General features: G+C 37.2%; 1 protein-coding gene across 1 annotated transcript in view; it reads left to right on the top strand.

Annotated features, from left to right (window-relative positions):
• Nucleotides 1-1,812: 1,812 nt before the first annotated feature.
• The window catches only part of LOC306851937 (bone morphogenetic protein receptor type-1A-like), a 44,702-nt gene continuing 33,268 nt past the window's right edge, over nt 1,813-13,246 (top strand). Inside the window, exon 1 of the mRNA XM_079388460.1 lies at nt 1,813-2,051. The gene's annotated coding sequence lies outside the window, so the exon portion shown is untranslated. The remainder of the gene's footprint in view (nt 2,052-13,246) is intronic.

The following is a 13,246-nucleotide window of genomic DNA, read 5'->3' as shown; positions in this document are numbered from 1 at the left end:
ACAAGAAACAAAGACCTCTGATATTACTGCATTTCATTTCTTAATTTCTCAATTGGATCAACTATTTTGAGTGTTATATATTAGAGTTCTTTAATATAAATTCCTACAAATAGAAAAATGTAGCCACATTTGAATTTGAATGTTGTCAGTAATATTTCAGTACAGTTTTTTTTAAAGAAAATAATACTTAAAAAAAAAAGGATGCATTAAATTGATCAAAAATAAAGGCTTTTAAAATTGTCCTTTTCCCCAAATAAATGCTCCTCTTTTGCAGATATCCGGAAAATAAATAAATAAATTATAAATGACCAGTTTCCATAAAATAATAGGCAGCACAACCGTTTTCAACTTTGACGATAATAAGAAATTTTTCTTGAGCACCAAATCAGCAGAATAGAAAGATTTCTAGAGGATCACGTGACACTTCAGACTGGAGTAATGGCAGCTGAAGAGTTGGGTTATCGTCACAAAAATAAATTACATTTTAAAGAATATTAAAATGTATGTTTACTATATGTTTGATCAAATAAATGCAGACTTTACAAAAAAATAATTTAATTTATTAATTAAGGTAAGAGGTTGCAATCAATTTATTTTAGCTACATTTAAATAAACAAATTTAGCTGACCAACTTTCAACATTTTATTTTAATTTAAATGTAGCTAAAATAAATTGTTTGCAACCACTTACCTTAAAAAAATTGTGTAATCCCCCCTCCACCCAGTGTTCTTTGAAAACGTAAAAAAAAAAGTGTATACTTTAAAATTGTATAGTTTCTATAAATTTCTAGATTAGATTAGATTCAACTTTATTGTCATTGCACATGTAAGGTACAAGGCAACGAAATGCAGTTAGCATATAACCAGAAGTGCAATAAGCAGAGGTACAGGATATACAGTGCCTACAATATGTTACATATGTACAGAAATATACTGATAAGGCAGTACTATGACATAATTTACTAATTTTTAAATACTATCAGTATGATGGGTGATATGAACATATTATACAGATGGATTATGCAGTAAATGTATGTACACTATGAGCAAAATCTATGAACATAATTACAAATGGATATGAATAAGCTATACATTAAGATATATAAACACTAGTGCAATGAACACTGAAAGTGCATAGAAAATAAAAATTTTCTGTAGTACTCAGTGTGTAGATGGATTTTTATTTTGTTTATATTTTTTTAAACCGATTTAGTGATGGGGAGGGGTGAAGAGTTTGTAGTGGTGTGTGAGGGGGTATCATCGGGCAGAGTTCAGTAGGGAGACAGCTGTTCCTGAGTCTGCTGGTCTTTGTTCGGAGGCTCCTGAAGCGCCTCCCAGAGGGCAGTAAATTCATACCACATGTAGATTCTGGCAATATTCCTATTCCAATATACCCAGCCATTTTCTGCAACAACAACACTGACCTATAGATGGTTTTAAAATTCAGCGCTTTGAGAAGCTGCTTTTAAAGGCACTTTATAAAATAAAGTTTATTATTATTATTATAAGTCGTTCACTCTTTGCTCATCTATAGTTATACACACATTTTATGTGTACGTTTACTAATAGCCTATATAAAAACGGACACCTATTTTGTGTGTATTTATATTTATCTATTAATTGCTTGTAGGGTATTCATTATTAATGTAGGTAAAAGTTAATACTATATTCTTCCTCATATCGACAGCAGATGGCACCCGCGACTCTCAGTTTTGAATGACCCCCTCCCATTCATCCATCCTCTCCCTCTCTAGCGCGTCTCTACTGCTTGTTTTTCACCGCGCGGGTCTGCGAGTAGAACGCTCGCGCTGCTGTGATTGGAGGACTGGGCTCATCGCGTTACGCGCACGAGAGGAATGTTCTCTCACACAGAGGCACAAATAGAAAGAGCGAGAGGAACCGGAGAAAAACGTCCTCGAAAGCAGGAGAAAATCACCAAAAACCTCACCACGGAAAGTCTCTATAATTCACGCTTTGAAGCAGACCTTCGTCACGAGTCAGAAATCCTAATTTGGAAGGATTTTGCGTTGTTTGAGCGGCTTCATCAAATAGGTGAGTGGGAATGCCGGATATTTGCGTGGTGATTTTCTTTCCGGTAGTGGAGGGGGGAAAGTTTGTTTCTCTTGTCATGGTTTCGTTTTGCAAAAGTGGACGCTTTAGTACAATTAATGCAATATCCAACAAAGGTATTTCATATCTACAGTGTTTGTACATGCTTCATTTCATGCGTGTCTGCTATTTTCTTATTCCAGCCCTTTTTGCCACGTTATATTCTTTTTCTACAACAGCCGTGTTTTCATTATAGTAAATTACTCCATTTTGTCAACGTTGCACAATATTGTTTATTATATTTTTGTGTGGGGTCGCTTTGATAACATCTGTGTTTGGGTTTTGTTGTCAAGTCCCAACATGCATCGTGAAAAATCACGTTGACTCCCTGCTTGTGTTGTGTATCTTGGATTGGCCTTTCTTTGTCAGTAGTTGAATTAAAACAGTTTGTCCTTGATTATAGAGATGTTGGCTTTGCATTAACTTTGCTACATTTTTATTGTAATTGGCAGATTACTCACTGTTTTCTTTGACTGAATGTTGAGTTGTTTACATTCAGATTGTGAGTTTTTGTATGATCTCTTTTGCATGTATTACTACTACAAACTTTAAAATAAATAAATACATTTATGCGATATTTTACATTAAAGATTAACAGATACATATAGATTATTTTTGTTAAAGTGTCCAATAACCTTTTCCCCCTCCAGAACTATGGGTTTAATTCTGCTTGTAGACACAATAAAAACTAAATGACCACAGCAATAAAAAAAAAAAAAGATATTCATTATAATTATTCTATTGGCAATGCCAGCAGATAATATTATTATTGCTATTTATTTCTGCAAACATTTAATTTTGATCTATATTTGGGGCTCTACTTTTAATCAGTTACTTTACATTTGAATGCTGTTGTAATTATGCCATTTATCAATAGACTATTTATTTAAAAAAATATATATATAACTGACTGAATTTAAAACCTAGAATTTTGGTTTTCAAAGCTGATAACTGATCAGGATGACTTAGCCTATTTGTTAGATGTTTGCCTTACTTGAGTATGTAAGTCTGCTTGGATTGTTACCACAATTCAGTAAATTGATCTGTGACATTTAGCCTATATCTGTTTTTTACAGGAACTCTTACAGGTTCTTCTGAGTTGTTTAGAGGAGATGTTTAGAATAAAGTATATCTTTTTTCTGGTCATGACTCCTGACCCTCCACAACACCCAGAGAATGAACAGACCCATGATTAGTTCCAGGGGCAATTAAACACAGAGACAGAGATAAATCTCCTACAAGGAGCGAGGCAGTTCTATCCATATATCTTAATTTACTGTGGTATTGGTCTTTCAGATTTGTAGAGGGAGAAAAAGAGCAGAAAGCTCCAAATGAAACACAGAGAACCTTAGAGAGGCCTGTGCTTGCTCTTGGCTCTTATGTGAAGCCCTCTCTTTTTTTAGTGGCAGTGTTCGGAAACACAAATAGACCTAATGCCTACAGTTTATTTTCCCTCTCTCAATGTCGTCGTGAATATGAATAGTTGTTCAAGTAAACACAGGGTACTTCCAGCTACTTAATATCCTAAAACTCCTTGATTGTGGAGATAGCCTTGTGAACAGATTTGAGATAGCATGTTGGCAAGTGTGAATAATGTTAATTAAAGGCAGACCATTTTCTAAATGGGGTCTTTTTATGCATGCCTGCAATGGGCTGTGGAGATTCCTGTTGCACGCATTGTTCTAACAACCACATGTAGTCTCATGTGAGAAAACCATTGTGTGACACCTTTAAAACTAGCTATTTCAACTCAGCGTTGTCTGGATAAAGATATGTTTATTAGCATTTATCAAATTAATTCATAGCAAGAGTTTAGTTTATAGGTTGAATCTTGTTTTTACCTTTATTACTTTTGTTTTGTAAGTACAGTGCACTGCAAAAGAAAGAAATCATGCAAAATGTTTGTTTTTTTACAAGAAAATTTTACTTTTCAGAAATGTATATATTTATTTTAATGTATAGCCTATTCTTTTTGTACATTTTTGAATATCTTGAAAATAGTTTTTCATATCCCATTGTTCTGGATTCATACAAAAACATCTGTAATTTTCCTAGATTTTTGCTCACATATATATTAGTAAAAAAAAAATCTCCAGTGTGTTAGGTAAGATAACTTTCTTTACTTGTATAATTGCATATATTATCTGCATGTGATTATTCAGTGCATAGATTGTTTAAATACAGATGTATATTCAGGACTTGCCCTGAAGCATGTTAAGGTCAGCCCTGCTCTTGACACAGGAATTCACATTCACAGTCTGTCAGATAGATTTGTCCTTTGCCTGTTCTTTCTCATGAATCATTGGCACCAGTTTGTTGTCATTTGCATCATGTTTTGTAATCTGCTGCCATTTTTGTTAGTGCAAGATATGGGCTCAACAACACTGATGACCCCAGCAGCACCCCTCCCACGTCACAGCACATGAAACCTTCAGCAATCTGAATTGCTCCTGTAGCCACGGGCCAGAAAAAGGCCTGTGCTCTGCTTGCAACTAAAATAGAAGGCCAGGAGTGGGAGGGGAAGAGAGAACCAAATCAAATTTTCTCCCTAAGAGCCAGGCTTTATTTATTTATTTATCGTTATGGCAGTATTTAAAGAGAAATGGTGGCCCGTTTCCTCCATGCATGACTCGTTCTTTATTTTTCAGCCTGTGGGCCTTCGTCTGGCCCTAGAAGAGCCTCTCCTTGGAAGGGGGGAGGAGAGAAAAAGAGAATGAAAGGGAGGGAGAATGAAAAGGGGGGAGAGAGAGTAAAAGAGTCAGGTTTCCGTCCCTGTGTACTCTAAGCTGAATCGGACAAGAAAGCAATATCACTTCGACTTTTAAGCAAAGCCACTTTTAGTTTTACATGCTCCCAGAAATAAAATAAAATTGTCATCATTTACTCATCCTCACGTCATTCCAAACCTTTATGACTTCTTCAGTGAAAAAAATAATGATGATATATAGATGAAAAGGAATTAATAAAGGTTTTGAAACTCATCATGAGGGTGAGTAATTAATGACAGAGTTTCATGCTTCATAGTGGGCTGTTCAGTTGTGTTATTCACTTTGGCTGTAATAAGATGTAGTTGTAGACAAACAGAGAAAGGCTAGTTCCATGGTCTTGAATGGCAGCTGAAATTGAGTCTGGGGAGATTTTATCATTTTCTGCAGTAACAGTCAGCCTGTTTATTTCCCTTTTTTGCATGGAAAGGTGGAGCGCACGTCCCCGCTTGGTGAATCTTTTCTCACTAAATGTTATCTTCAAACCTTAATGAATGCCAAGCCTGTAAATGGCCTGTATGCTGTTGGCAAGTGAAGAATGATTCTTTTGAGAAGCTTAGAAATAGGACAAAAGTTGCTTCAGGTTGAAATAACCAAAAACATCTCTTTTACTACTGAGAAGTAAAGCACATCTTTATGCATGCAGGTTGAGCTTTTCATAATTTGACGTATGCCTTTTAGAGAATAATGCTCTGAAAACACTTGTTGTATTTGGAAACCGCAACTAAATTGGCCCTTGTTAAGCCCTTACACCCTCATGTCGATGTAGAGCTTTATGTAATACCTTTTTGCATGTCGCTCCCTTTATCTTTCTCTGTATAGGAAATGCCATGTCTTTCATGAGTGTTTTGTTGAAGGGTGCAGTTGTGACCACACAGGACAATAGAGCAGAGTTGGTTGTGGTTAGCGGAGCGTGCAAAGTATACATGCGTCCTTTATTTGTTGTGCCGAGACCTCACAATCTTTAGCTCCACTATACACTGTTATTCCTACCAATCAGGTGGTGACTTATTGCTAGTGCCTGCCACTATGACCCCATGTTGGCACTTTTAGAGATCTTCCCATAATTGTAATGTTTATTTAAAAAGCATTACATGCTCTTCTTCACGTAGTGTTTTGATAGTTAAGTATTGGATATTTTCCCTCTGCTTTGCATGGGTAGTTATATTTGACATTTTATTATGGAAAGATCTTCCCAAACCATGCTGTCTGCATTTTTGCAGCGTATTATGTCAGGTCTGAGATGTGTTTGGCATCTGCACAGAACCACACGACTATAAAGAGGGGCATTGCCAGAGTCTGACTCTTTCTGTCTGAATTTTGCTTGTGCTCATAGCACTGCTGAACCTGAACAAAACCCTTAATAAAAAGCATTCATTAGCATTGAGCTCTCTAGCAAGTCCAGCCAACACAGTCAAAGAAAACAGGGTTTCATTTCTACATGTATAAAGGTGAAATGCTTATAGAAACTCAGGGCTTGAAAATGAGGATACCCCTGTGGGTAAGGGTCAGTGTGTGAGTGTTTTGGAACAGTTGAGGAACCATATGCTATGCTGTAATACAGGGGTGTCAAACTCATTTTAGGTTGAGGGCCAGATCGAAGAAAATGTCCCCTTGTGCAGGCCGATTTACCTTTTGTTAAACCCTAGTTTGCTCACAATTGCAAATAATATTAACCATACATACTACAATATAATTTACATTGTGGAAAACTTTTTTCAAAGATGATCAAATGTTGTTTTAGGGGTGTGCTATGTTGACACAATGTAGTTTTTCTTTTAACCATATTTTGCCGAGTGTGTTTTTGAGATGGATGGTTTTAAGTGCCTCTATTATGGATTTTTGAAAATGACCTTTCATGCGGTGTGTAACACAGCTCTAAGGGAATGAAAACATCCGGCAAAGTTTTAAATCTGAAAGTGCACCGTGTATAAAGTCTCTCAAAAGAAAGAGTCGACTCTGAATCATTGAAACGAGTCATTTTTAAAACTAATACCAAATTAGATAATTTAGTTTTAAAACTAATGTTGACGTCAACATGAAACATTAGCATATTGCCTGCCCACTTGTTGCACGCGCAGACCTGGGAAAACACAAACATGGGATTTTTTCCTTGGTCTGAATGAAAATGCAAATTCATTCTTTGCCACTAGGTGCTGCTTTTTCCAGTCGGACCGATTTAATAGATTAGCATCACGCAAAGGAGGGGTTTGGAAAAATGAATCGTTGAGCAAATTGTTTGGGAGTCGTTGAGCAAATAAGGTAAAAATAAATGCATATTATAAGAAAATGAAAGTGTTTTTTGACCTTGCATGTTGTCAACCTGGGACTCCCAAAACAAAAATATGAACCATATTTCATAACCCATAATAGGGGCACTTTAAAAACTTTTAATTGCCGAGACAGAGATAAACAGACAGACACTGCATTGTGACTAAATTGTAACGCGCTTAATACTAGCCTCTTTTTTGTTGAGCTTTTGTATAAAATCAATTCATTTGCAATCGCGCAATAGGTAATGTCACTTAACCGTCATGACATAAATATTAAAAACAAAAACTCCTACAGGGCATTTTTGCCTCTATATCTTGAATTATATCATAACTGTATACTGATTGCACTGAAAAACTTGCAAAAGTCCAGTGCACTTGCAAAGTTACAAAATGTCAGCTCGCACACCATTAAAACAACAGTTCAGTATTAGTACATGATAAATATTGCACAGCCGTTGCTCATTTACTTTTTCCATGCTAAGCTGTCCAATCCACCACAGTGTCATTTAATATTTCACACTTTTACCACCGCAACGGGTTGTGATTAAACTAGGGCTGAACGATTTTAGAAAATAATCTGATTGCGATTTTTTAATTTATTTATTTATTTTTTTAGCAATATTGCGATTGTGATTTAATGTGATTATTTTTTAAAGCTTTTTATATTATGTATTATTCAACAAAGACAAGCAATAAATCATTGTATAGTATGCAGTGTTGGGCACGTTACTTTAAAAAAGTAATTAGTTATATTACTAGTTACTTCTCATCATTATACAGTTACATCATTATAAAAGAAACTAATTACCAGGGAAAGTAACTATTGTTACTTTTTTTTTTTTAAATGTTCAAATATGTCAAATAACTTGGATGCCCCCAATTTTAAATGTTAAATGAATGAAATGGTCACTAAATAGAATAAATTATTATTATGAAACATTGTACACTAATCTACATTATTTTAATGTTTCTGTGGGACAATGTCAGAGACACCTATCAAATTCAATTGATTATTGTAAATGTTATCAACCTTCTTCTTGGCAATAGAATCTCCATTGGCTTGTAATTTTTTATTTTTTTTTTACTCACCAGACTAATATTAGTTATCTGATATACCATATATATATATATATATATATATATAGCTTATGTTTGGAAAATGGCACAGCTTTTGTTAAATATCTCACTTAGCATTATATGATATTATGATAATTTAGCATTAAATGATAGAACTGTAGTAATTAGAATAACCATGTATGAATTAGGGCTGTAATCAACCAAAGAAAATCTTGGTCGACTGAAGTCCTGAAACTTTCGACTAAAAATCGACTAAAAATGACGTTGTGGGGAGAAAAAAAAACGTACGTTACATTAATTAGATACGCACTGTGCTCAGTACTTGGTAGCCTTGTTGTCTGCCTAAATTAATTATAAATAAACATAAAAAACTAATAGGCTATTTGCAGTATATTAAATCGTTTTTGACCTAATTATTTTGCACTGAAATGAGTCTGACACACGAGTCTGTCGTCTCTGACAGCGGTGCATCACGTGCACCTGCGCAATATCATAGCCTGTGATTTCTGAAAACAGTACTATGTTGTCAACTAGTGATATCACAAGAACTTTTGAGGAATGTGCAACATAATTTAGAAAATTATTTTTGTCATATGTTATAAGTATAACTGTCAGACACTATCATTTCAGCCGCTCTGCGCAGCTCGAACAGAGCGAGGCTGAACATAAGAGCTCAGCTTCGCGGCTGAGACACGAATAGACTTAAAGCTTTTACTCTTAATAAACACAAAAGGCGCGTCCACTTTAATAAAAAAGAATATTTATTAAACAAACAAGAACAGAAACCAAATAAAGTGCATAACTGAAAAATAAAGCATCTTAGGCTCAAAACTAACACAAACAGTGGGCACAGCGCAATTGCGCAATATTGTGAGAACTGAGAAAGTGGAGCACTTCTATCAGAGTGATTCCGCCTATCGCGCCTTCACTAACTTTAAGTTAATCAACAACGAATTGTGACTCCTGGGAAAAACGGGATGTCTGGTCACCCTATCCCTATAACCATTCAGTTGCTGAGGCCATTGTTTCAGATCGCTAGTTTGCGTTTTGGTAGCGTATCCGCCCACTGCGGCTGCCATACTGTGAGATATACAAACGCCCCTCATCTGATTGCGATCCAGTGACAGGGACGCACATTTTAAAAGACAAGACAGTCAACTTAGCCTATAGGATGTATTTTGAATGTCCGGTAGTCCTCAAATAACATTTTAGTCGTCTCGTTAACGAAGACGCGCATACATTTCGTCATAGTTTTTATCATCAGATATTAATTTTATCTCGTCAACTTCTCGTCTTAGTCACAGAAAAAAGGTTCGTTAACGAATATTTTTCGTCGTCCTCTTCGTTAACGAAATTAACACTGGTTCTTTGGAAGGAGACAGCTTCTTGTTTTTACACTAGCTTATTATTAAATAAATAATATTCAGCATCAAACCTTCTAAAGCCTACTTATCTGTCTCTCTTCTCCAGTGGGTTGGGCTAATCCAAAAAAAGTGAAAACAATGGGGGTGTTCTGAAAACAGACTGTTACCTGTGAAACAGGGGTGCTCTGAAAACACCCCCATTAGCAATTAGTGCTTTCCACCTGATGAAATGAGCGTGGCCAAACTGATGAAATGAGCGCGGCAAAAAATCGACCAATCAGATTTTTGGTCGAACCAGACCATATCGACCAATTAATCGACTAATCGACTGGGACGTTACAGCCCTAGTATGAATGCATATTTGTCATGTTGACTGAGCTGGTGGTGGTGCTTAAGATATTGTTTGTCATTTGGTGTTTCTATAAAAAAAGGGTGGAAAAAACAAAATTTAAATAAATAATACTGATAAGATAACTACTACAAATTCTACTATTAATAAGAACAATATAAAATGCACTAAGGATTATTGAGCTGCTGGGTTCATGAATATCAGGTTGTCTGTGTTCGCTCGAACTGATTCGCTGAAATCAAAACAGGGAGGATAATAGGTGAGCGCCAGCCATTGAGATTGCCGTTTGCACATTAGTCCCGCCCACTACCGGAAAACCCAGCTGCAGAATTCCAAAGAAACTCCGTTATTTTGACCAGAAAATACAACAAAGAATATTGTAATGTTTACATGTAGCGCGTCAATTCTGCATGATATGCAAGACCGCAAACTGCGGACTTGGCAACATAGCGTGCCAACTTGATGCTTCCTCTGAAGACTGCTTAGATGTGTTCGACTTGAAGCAGCGCAGCTAGACCGATCGCTGTGTGTCATCAAATACTGCGAGAGTTATAAAAGAGTGGGCGTCTCCTTATGCTTTCTCTCGCCGTACTTTGATGTCATACACCGATCGATCTTCAAGTCGTTACTCTTTACTCTCGCGTGTCACTTGACAGTGTAATCGCAGTTGAAAAATCGTGTTTCTTCATATCGCGATATTATTGCAAATTCGATTAATTGCTAAGCCCTAGATTAAACATAGGCCTAACGTTTAGGGATGCCCGGTTGACTGGCTGTAAATCGGAACCGGACGGTTTTTGCTAATAATGCATGATCGGCAACCATTATTTTTTGTTTTTTTTCAGCCATTTTTTCCAGAAGTGCGCCCGCGTGCACACACTACATTGTAATCATTCGTGAACATGTCATTTGTGTGGAAGACATTTGGCACAACAAAGACAGAAAAACAGATACCAAGAAGCGAACGGCTGTTGGTGTACTGGCGCACAAATAAGAGTCGCTTTCCTGCGCTCACTGAAGTTGCACGAGCATATCTGTCCGCGCTCTGCACAAGCTTAGACAGTGAACAGTTGTTCAGCTCAGCTTCTCACGTGTTGGATGAAAATCGAAACAGACTAACTTGTGACAAAGCTGAAATGCTTCTTTTTATAAAGAACTTGCATGTACTTCTGAAAAGCCAGAAGAGTTCTGTACAGGATGATTTTTTATTTTACCTTAAAATTACATTGACTTAATTTGATTTAAAAAGCACCTGCTGTAGCATCTTTGTTGTATTCGTTGCACTAAACATTATTTGATTTAACACATTGGAATAATTTATTTATATAGCCTACTTTGGTTTTATTTAGTTTCACTGTTAAATACCTTTTTTTCCTTTACACCAAATTTAAAAACGAATCAAATGCTGTTGAATGTGTGTTGTTTGGATTGTAGAACTATGCAGTTGTTGCCTTTAATTTCACATGGTTACAGTTAATGTTATCATTTAAGGCCAGTTTTATGTCGTTTTAGTAGTAAAAACAAAAGCTAAATGCTGATGTCAGTACCATCTATGATTGTATTGAATGTAGTTACAGCGCAGTTACTGCCGTTAATTTCAGATGTTTACAGTTATTGTTTTCAACAGCCAAAAGCCAGTTTGGCCTGTTAAATACTGAATGAATGATGCATTTATATAGCGCTTTGTGTATTGCTGTACACCCAAAGCACTTTACAATCATGTGGGGGGGGTCTCTCCTCAAACACCACCAGTGTGCAGCATCCACTTGAATGATGCGACGGCAGCCACAGCACAACGACGCCAGTGCGCTCACCACACACCAGCTACAGGTGGAGAGGAGAGAGAGTCATTGAGCCAATCAAGTGTATGGAGATTATTAGGAGGCCATGATAGACAAGGGCCAGTAGAGGGAATTTGGCCAGGACACCGGGGTTACACCCCTACTCTTTACGAGAAGTGCCATGGGATTTTTAATGACCACAGAGAGTCAGGACCTCGGTTTAATGTCTCATCCGAAAGACGGTGCTTTTTGACAGTATAGTGCCCCCGTCAGGACCCACACAGACCACAGGTACCCCTTTTCCACCAAAGCAGTTCCAGGTGCTAGTTCAGAGCCAGTGCTATAGCCGGTTGTTAGTTGGTTCGACTGGCGAGCGCTTTAAGAACTGGTTGCTTTTCCACAAGCTAGAGAGCCAATACAGAGCCAGGTCTTACGTCACTGAATACGTTTCATGTTTCGGATCACTAGCGCGACACAACAGGCATCTGTACAAAGCATCAGCGCCACGCAGATCGATCAATCGGCACCCAACACACTAAAGCACTGCGAGAGCGATCCTAAAGCATGAAGAGCCGTCTGCTTTCCAGTAGGGCTGAACCAGAATATTCGATTATTCGAATATTCGTTGGGTGGGTTGGCATTCGATCTTCAATTTTGAGATTCGAATATCCTTTTTTTTTTTTTTTCTCGAACACCTGGCATCCCCCGCGAAATGGTTCTCAACTTGTCCGCCTGGCTAAACATCTGCACCAGCCAATGAAAGACGTTCGTGCTGACCTATAGCATGCATATATATGAGCCCGCTTATATTATGAGCGCGCTTGCCGCACATCTACATTTGAAATAATGAACTTAAGCGCGCAAAAGACGCAACATGTGAACGGACCCTCTGCTATCACAAAACCGAATGCGATGCATGCGTTTTCTTTCTGTCAACTGTCCCGAGATGCGAGCGAAAGTCTTGGGTCAGCGTGCTGTAGCTCTTGTAGTGCAGACGAGATGCGCCGATATGAAGCCGCTTTGAGACCACAACGAGAGTGAAAGAGAGAAGACGCGGTCCAGCCGAATCACTCACGCTGTTTTCAAATGACTGATTTAATCTGATATTTTGTGTGGATTTATTTACTCATCTAACCTACATGCTATATTTTAATAAATGTTTGCAAGAATTTACCTCATTATAAACTCGAAAGCTGCGGGAATGAGTAAAACTATGCGATATAGGCCTACACACAAATTCAGGACCTGATTAGATATAACTCTATTATACAGAGATTTGTAAAATAAAATTCCATGACTTTTACTAAACTTTTCCAGGACTAGAAATGGCTGTTCGCTTCCGGCTCGCTCTGTTAGTTTATTAAATGTTTATTAATTATGAACGTGTCGCATGTCCATATTGCACCAAAATGCAACACTGCACTCCCTTGGGTCCGCAGCAACACACCTGCCGCGCGTGAAGTCATTGGATGATCGTTTCTCAACACAATAAAAATGCAAACAGGCAGACAGACGCACAGAGATTCCTG

The sequence above is a fragment of the Barbus barbus genome (genome assembly GCF_936440315.1).
Source record: "Barbus barbus genome assembly, chromosome: 32".
Classification (NCBI taxonomy): domain Eukaryota; kingdom Metazoa; phylum Chordata; class Actinopteri; order Cypriniformes; family Cyprinidae; genus Barbus; species Barbus barbus.
This window is presented reverse-complemented; position numbering and strand designations above follow the sequence as displayed.